The sequence below is a fragment of the Coptis chinensis genome, chromosome 7, assembly GCF_015680905.1.
Source record: "Coptis chinensis isolate HL-2020 chromosome 7, ASM1568090v1, whole genome shotgun sequence".
In the NCBI taxonomy this organism is placed as follows: domain Eukaryota; kingdom Viridiplantae; phylum Streptophyta; class Magnoliopsida; order Ranunculales; family Ranunculaceae; genus Coptis; species Coptis chinensis.
The window spans coordinates 43,205,556-43,213,756 of NC_141462.1; the positions used below are offsets into that span (position 1 = coordinate 43,205,556).

The following is an 8,201-nucleotide window of genomic DNA, read 5'->3' on the forward strand; positions in this document are numbered from 1 at the left end:
TTTAGCTATATAATTTCGTCGTGTCATATTGCCATATTGTTGTATGTAACATTTTATAAACTCAAAAATGAAAAAAAGAGGTCCAGGAAATTGTCTTGGACAAAAAAATATTTTATATTTGAGCACACATTGAAGAAACATTTTAATGAACAAAAAAAATCTTATAACATATTTTAAATTATAGTCCAAAGAAAACCAAAATTTGCTTTATTAGGTATCAATATGTAGGTACGCACATTACATGCAATGGAATCAAAATCAAAATTTATCACCATATTTCCAAACATTACAGTAATCAAAATTACTTGGCTTTTCATCAATAATATTACTCTCATCTTATCAAGTCAACCAATTTTTACAAAAAGTATCTTAATTATTAATGAAAGAAGCATCAAAGAACAAAGTTAAACCCATAGAAACAAAGTATTGACTCATTAATAGATGGGAACTTGGTGGATTTGAACCACCATATCTTGAAATGTATATATACTCAAGTGCTATTCCATTGAGCTAAAGATCCAAATAAAAATATATAAATCAAAACATAATGTCCAAGATAAACAAAAGTGAAAATAGTAACAGTCGACTAACCATAACCCAACCGCATACACATGCTTAATTAATCACGAAAGTCACATACAAAATCAAAACATAAATAAATAATTAGAGCACCACAACAAAACAACACTGATAAGATCACTAATTTCCTTAGAGTGAAAGAAATAGTGAAAGAACAGCTTGTGACACAGAATATGAATGTAAGCAAGAAAATGTTTTTTTTTTTAATTAATTAATTAATTTTGAATAAATTTGAGGTTATGGCATGACCCCTACCTGCATTAGAATCTTAAATAAATAGTTTCATTTTTGTCCTCAACAATAGACATAAGCTCTGAGATCAGAGGTGGTACAAAAAATTGAACACTGATCACATGCAAGAGAAGCAAGATGATCGGCAGCTCGATTTGCTTCCCTAAATACATGAAAAACATTACACCTTACAAACTGACTTTGGATAGGTTTGATTGCCGCTGTGATATCCTCACATTGCCATGGTGGTCTTTCAATATTCTTCAAAATGTTTACTTCCTTTAGAGAATCAGTAGCCACCTGTACCTATGAAATATTGATCTTTAGACACCCCTGCAATCCACAAAGCAAGAAAAGTTTGATACACTATAAAATCATAAAACCCAAAAAACTAAGAACCAATTCTTTCACTCTAGCCATTCTTCTAACTCTTTTATTTTGTCTTATAAACATAGTTAACGACAATATTGAATGCTTACCAAGTTACCATTAATTTTAGTTTATTGTTCTTCTAAATATATATCTATAGCAAATCATAGTATCGAGGTAAAATCAACACAATAACATGATTAGAATCTATACCAATTGATTGATGGTTAAAATAAAAATCGAGCTTTAAGTATATAAATAAATTTAACCTAGGGGCAAGCTATCCTTAAAAAGCTTCAACAGTAACACTTTTTGTGCAGAAAATGTTAATCTTGTGGCCGTGAGTGCTGGTTTAGATGTTTTTAGAATAATACATGTCTTCCATATCTAGATAAGACATTCTCTATTACAGGCAATACCTGACTAAAATGTGTTGATGTAAGAATCATATGAAATAACAAAGTGAAATAATATTTCAATTTAGTATACGTCATTTTATAACCACCACTATGGTAGACGCACTTGTAAATTTTACTTTGCAATTGTTCTTAAATAGTTCAAACATCAAGAACCTCTACAACACTGCATGAAATATGAAAGAAATCAACAGTCTCACCTCTAACCTCTAACGACCTTCCAAACTAACTACTACATCAACATGTAAACAAATATTACTTTACTCCCTCAAATCCAAGGTAATTCACACATAAACCTTAATCATATATCCTTTTTCTTGACATTTAAAATCTTTCCTAGTGCAAACAACCAACAAATAGTTTTCTGTCATTAAAAAACCTTGCGTATTTAAACTTACCAAGTATTATCCCATTTTCACTAACCTAGCATGGTCCAACCTGCACGGACGCACAAAAATAGTAAGAATTAGACTTGGATTTTGCTAGAAAAATATTGGAAAACATCTATTTTTTTATAGGACTCCATGAAGTGTCCTAATCCAAGTGAACAACTACAACCAACATTATGGACTCGGAGTAGCAGGACAATAGTAACCATCTTGTTCCCATATAAACCATACGGTTTGTAGCTTTAGAATTATATCATTCTCCTGTAGAACTTCCGCACCTTCCACAAAGTAAATAAAGTTACAAAACTTATAAAGATTAGCAAACTGAATGAGAGGCTATCAATACCATAATTGTAGAGCAACAAAGTTTAGTCGGTAGACATAATAAAAAATAACAATATAGAGGAAAAAAAACATGTTACTTGATGAACCAAATAATGATTCACCAACATAAGAATGCATTTCAACCTTCTAAACCACCAAAATACTATTCAATGTTTATGTTAGCTCTGTACGAAAAGTGCCGACATTAACTGGAAGCTAGATCAATAGTAGCCAATCATGCAATCCGGCCTCATTTTTAACATTCCTACCATGTTTTTTAACATACAAAATTAGGCTTCAATGATGTAAGGGTTCGTATTGATAAAAAATTGTCCAAGAGAAAGACCAAATAGGCTTTAGCATCAGACTAAAGAGTTACAGCATGGAGAAGAAACATAGTAGTGATGGTCTAAAGAATTTAGTAGAAAAAAGTCTAAATAAGATGTACTTATCTGCTGCTGCCAAGATCAGTTCTCATTTATAAGCATAAGATAGTTGGGTAGAACACACCATTAGACTTTTGAAAGTACCCTCAGTAAGCTCAAAGTTAAAAACTACACATTGAAAGGAATTGGGTTATATGCTAAACCATAATAAAGCATAGCATACCATATGTTCTGTTAAACAAACGTGTCCATGTACATATCAGTTACAGTGGTCATAATGTCCAAACCTAGTCTTTTTCTTATTACACTAATACCTTAATGATAATCATAACAGAAAGAAATGACTAACAAATCTAAGCTAAGGAGCATCAAGCACGTAAAAATTCAAAAGTGTGGTTCTTTAGAACACAATTAACCAACAAAAGGACATAGATTTGAAAATTTAGTTTACGCAAATACCAAACTCAAGGTCAAGTAAACACGATATGTAAAAAATTATAGAAATAGAAAAACTAATCTCCAAGTGAAGGGGGAGTTAGAACCTCTATCATGAGGTGTAGAGAGCGCGTAAAACATAAAGGAGTGACAATGATGCCAATAAAATAGATTAGTAATCCTGAATAAAGCATCCATCATACTCAATGGTTGGTTTTCAAACCATTTCACCTGACAGAGAAATTCAAAATCTTGCATTTAGTAAGCAGAAGTCAACTATCTGGGGCGACAAAAATATTGTCGAGCTTTATTCAAAGAGTGCATTTTACAATGTATGTAATGACATATTTATTACACACTAAACGAATTACAGGAAGTAACAACTCTGGAAAGGCATAGCTTGACCATAATCTACAATGGATACAAACGGCACCCTGCCCCACAAAATTCAAAATACCCACTTTAATTAGCAACTAAATAACTTATGACTTATTAGCACGAAAAAACAAATTAGGAAACTTGTTTTTTAATTTCCCTGTGGAACTAAAATTTAATTCATACAAAAATGAAATAAGAGAGAAAATTAGACCTGGAAGGAGAAACGTCCAGCTAAGTGATCCAGTTTGAGAGTGATTTAATAATGCTAAACCTCTATGTTTCTTCTCTACTTTGTAGATAATATAAGCATGTACGACACAATATCAGAGAGGAAATTATTGAAGAGTAGGGTTTAGTTTATCACTTGTGGAACAGAGAAAGAACATTTTTTGTGCTATAAATCGTTGAGTTTTTGTTGGGTTTAGCTTTCATTTTTCAGTTAAAATCTTCTAATTTAATCTTCCTTATTTCTCGTAATCTTCCTGTGACGTGGATGGCCTCACTAAGCTCAAAAGAGGACCAAGTCATTGTTTCTTGCTCTATAGCACATACTTAACTACAGAATAAAAGAAATCACACAATAGATTATAAGCACGTACAGGATAACAACGCCGCGTTGATTTAAATCAATTCAGACTTTCAAGTTCAAGTTCAAGACTCAGCTTTATACCAAATTAAATAGACCACTTAATATTCTCTTTTGTTGAAGAAACTGAATTGAGTTCTAAATATATGCACCAAGTACCTTAACAGGCATGGGACATTATTAAGTCTCTATTGAAGGTACTTGAAGTCTCATCACTATCTGTGTATAACTGTAGCATGCTGAAAATATAGAAGCAAATCATAAACTGTGGCGTAATAATAGTACGTTCTAGGTATCCACTCGCCACATATTATATTGCCAGTACCTTTGACTACCTGACATGCCAAAAATAGAAATAAAATTCATGCTTTTACACCAAGTACATAGAACACCCTTTTATCAAGCATCATTATATAAATTTGAATTTGAAAAATACATCATCATATAGAAATGCAAAAAGCAGGGGAGAAAGGAAGAAAGCAAGTACCTTTGGCTTAGTTAGTTTCGTCCGAAGCAAAACTATAATATAGATCATAACTTTGTACACAAATAGAGCAACCCTGCAAATCCAAGTCTTACTATACATGTATATACTTAGTCAGCAAAAGAGTTGAACAATATGAGCAGTCAGTGATGATGTATATACTTAGCTCATGGTAGCATACTAACTGATGTCTAATTCTGTTAATCTAGATGGAGAAGTATGACTCTGTTGGGACTATTGATCTAAATGGCATACAAATTGCTATGTTGATGTATCTTTAGAATTAAAGGACAAATGACAATGCAATGATGTCTTTCTCAAACCCATTTCAAAAGAATCCGACTTAACTTGGGACACTACGTACTATCAGAATATAAAAATTAATGAAATGAGACAAAGTACAAAATATATACCCCCATTTTTTTATCGATAACAAAAGCTAAAAACCAAAGGACTAAAATCACAATAATGGTTATCCAGAGACGTTAACCCGAATCACCAGTTGGTATTATGACACGCAATTGCCACAAAATTGTGAATCAACTTACGAAATTATTGAAAGATACATGATATGTCATGCGAGAAAATTGGTTTGAATTTATCAAGATCCTCCTTGTCTTTTGCTTTTTGCCACAAATTCTTGGTATTGGAGCAGTAAATGGATTTAGTCGTTTTTTTTTTATGGTTAGCTTCTTTTGGGGCTAAAATTTCTTACTTCCTAGATGGTTTATTAAGAACTTATGAAGAACAACCATTTGAATTTGAGGAGAAAGAAGAAAGAGAAAGAAACGTACCTGAAAGAGGTGAGGTTGAAGAGAAGTCCTTAGAAGGTGGTGAAGTGCATCGAACTCACAAACCCAACCATCTTTCGTGTTGGGCTTTACATTCGCATTGTTAGTGAAAAGATATCAGATGAGGTGGTGGGAAAATGGTGGTAGAGACGTTGGCGGAAACATTGGTGATGGTGGACAACTTTGTTGGAGCGGAGCGGTAAATGGCAAGGGAGATGTTTCTCAAACTTATTTCATGGAGTACTAATGCTAACAGCTATAATACAACATCATATCACTTTCTTTATCAACTGTTGATCAAGATGCAGTTAACAAAACCCAAAATAATAATTATTCTAAAAGAGAACAAATAAATAAACTAATAACAATTGTATTATGAAATACAAAGATAAAGACAAAATAAGCATCAATCGGCTATTCAACATGACACCCAAGCTAATAACATTTGTATTAAAGATAAAAAAAAAAAAGGAAAAATTGTATGGAAATGCAGCTAACATGGTTATGCAAAACTAATGGAGCTAAGAATGTTTAATGTAATTATCATGGTTATGCACATTTAGTAAGAATGTTTGTGGACAAACTTAAGTTTCTTATATCCTAATATACTGGACACTGTATGAGTTTCGTACCAACTTCAAATACTAAGTTTAGAGACAGAAGATTGGGTATTTCAACATCCTAAAAGAAGGCTTGGGTGCAGATATTCAATGAAGGGCCTAAATCTACATTATTGGTTTGAATTTACTATCAAACATGAAGGCCTAACGTGCAATATGGTTCACTAAAAGTAGGCATCACTAAAGAGTTTTCATCATTCTTTCTAGGTATCCACAGTTTGCTTTTATATCAATAAACACCCAAGGAATGTGTGAAAATCCCACCATTGATAAAACCATTTAAGATATGAGATACCTTGACAACTGTAGTCAACATAACTTTGTTATTCTTGTTCTTGGCGCTACTCTTCTTCTCAACTGAGGTTAATTGTGACTTCTCCTAAATGTCAGAGATGACTTGCACCAGCCTCTACCAAAAGGGTGTATGTAAATTAGCTCTTGCACAAACATGCTTAATTAATACATGTAAATTTGTAATGGGGAAGTCTCAAAAGGGCAGGAATAGAACCAAACTTATGTATCTGTGCAAAAAAATGAACTTGTGGTAGTGTTGATATTAAATTAATAAACACCCAAACCAAAATTTAAATGAATAACCACTTAATTAAAAAAATAAAAACAAACTTACTAATCAACAAGCTTTGTGGACGTTATTATTAGTGGCAGATTGCATACCTTTCCATCGTCAATTGGAGATATGTTAAAGAGAAGAATAGAAGACGATGGCTAGGGACTGCATCCATTTGCTCGGTAAGACTGGAGAGTTTAAGGTTAGAAAAAACTGAATTAGAGTGTGTGCTAGGAAAGAGTTTCAGTGGAAACTATATCTATGAAAACCCATTAAATTGCATAACTTGAAAATAGAGGCAATCATAAAATCAGTAAATATTAGAACTCGATGTAACAAAGTTAAATATCAATGGCTATTCGTAAACTAATCAAATAGTATCAATAATAACCAATAAAAAAAATCTCAAAATATGATTGACCTGAGTATTTCAAACCTAGAAGCTAGAACACTCCCTGAAGACGATGACGTTGGCGAAAAAAAATCAGAATTTAGCTCAAAACTTGGGTCAAATATTCATTGCCAAGATTGATAAATTAATCCCAGAATAATTCTTCCAACCATGGTGCCATTCCCCAATATTAATGCAAGTTGAGTTGCCGTCAACCATGATCGTGGAGGAGTTTTTTTTTCCCCCAACAACCAAGGCATTAAGAAAACCAAAACCCTCATGGATGACTTCATCCCTTGTGAAAATCATGAAAAAGACCCTCGCTTGAATCAAAACCATAACCTGTGTAAATGATGGAGTTATAGGTATCTGGTCAACAAATTTTATCGTGCGGATGCAAATTACCTGATTATTCTAATTTCTTATTTGTGATATATACAAGAAAAAACCTAATGATGAGCATGAGAGCAAGGAACGGATCAATTTTGAAATTGAACACAAACAAACTAACGCAAACAAATGCATATTTAATATCTTAACTAAGAAGTTCAGCGACATATAATCATCAAATAATAGGTTTTTTTACCTCAAGTTCATAGAGTTTGCTCAATGGAGATTTATCGAGAGAAATTGCAGCAAGAAATTGCAGGGCAGGTAGGAGATGGAGAAAGGGTTTTCGGAGGATGTCATAGTATCATCGGGATGGGGAATTGGAGTTAGGGTTGAGGTGAGAGGTTTGAAGATATCGGTTTCTCTGTTCGTGACGGGCAACACCTCATATTTTTTCTGGAGAGAGAGAGAGAGAGAATTTTAATATGGGTTTGGGTTTTTGTGGACTATAAAAAAAAAACTTGCTTTTACCTCGTGATTCATGGAAGTTGTGTGTTTATGCCCACCATTTTATGAAGTTAATTCCCAGTAGATTAATCTTTCGGGATGAGAGAGGACGAAAGATGATGTGTTTAGGGAAGAGGTACGGTGGGTTATAGAATAGTATTTGTTTGGGTTTTCTACGTTAGAAGAAAGTTGGGTTTTGTGGAGTCGAGTTAAACTTCCTCTTTTTTTTTTTTTTTTTTTTTTTTTTTTGTTTGTACAAAAGTTATACATTGACCCGTATCATTTCATTTCTTTTTTTTTTATCAGGCAGAATTTATGAGCAAAATGTAAAAGGTAAAAGTTAAATAAGATGCTAGACCTGGTGCTTAAGAGAATGAAGAAATCTGCACCAGGAAGCATCTGACAATTGCGATTGAA

General features: G+C 32.9%; 2 long non-coding RNA genes across 2 annotated transcripts; both read right to left on the minus strand.

The window, feature by feature from the left end:
- Positions 1 to 780: 780 nt before the first annotated feature.
- Positions 781 to 3,167, minus strand: LOC147487624 (uncharacterized). The gene is made up of 3 exons (XR_015202942.1): positions 2,154 to 3,167; positions 1,994 to 2,033; positions 781 to 1,143 (listed from the first exon to the last, which is right to left on the minus strand). It is a non-coding gene; the product is annotated as an uncharacterized LOC147487624 (long non-coding RNA).
- A 335-nt stretch (positions 3,168 to 3,502) lies between these two features.
- Positions 3,503 to 7,215, minus strand: LOC147487625 (uncharacterized). The gene is made up of 3 exons (XR_015202130.1): positions 6,978 to 7,215; positions 6,664 to 6,744; positions 3,503 to 6,397 (listed from the first exon to the last, which is right to left on the minus strand). It is a non-coding gene; the product is annotated as an uncharacterized LOC147487625 (long non-coding RNA).
- Between the last annotated feature and the right edge of the window lie 986 nt (positions 7,216 to 8,201).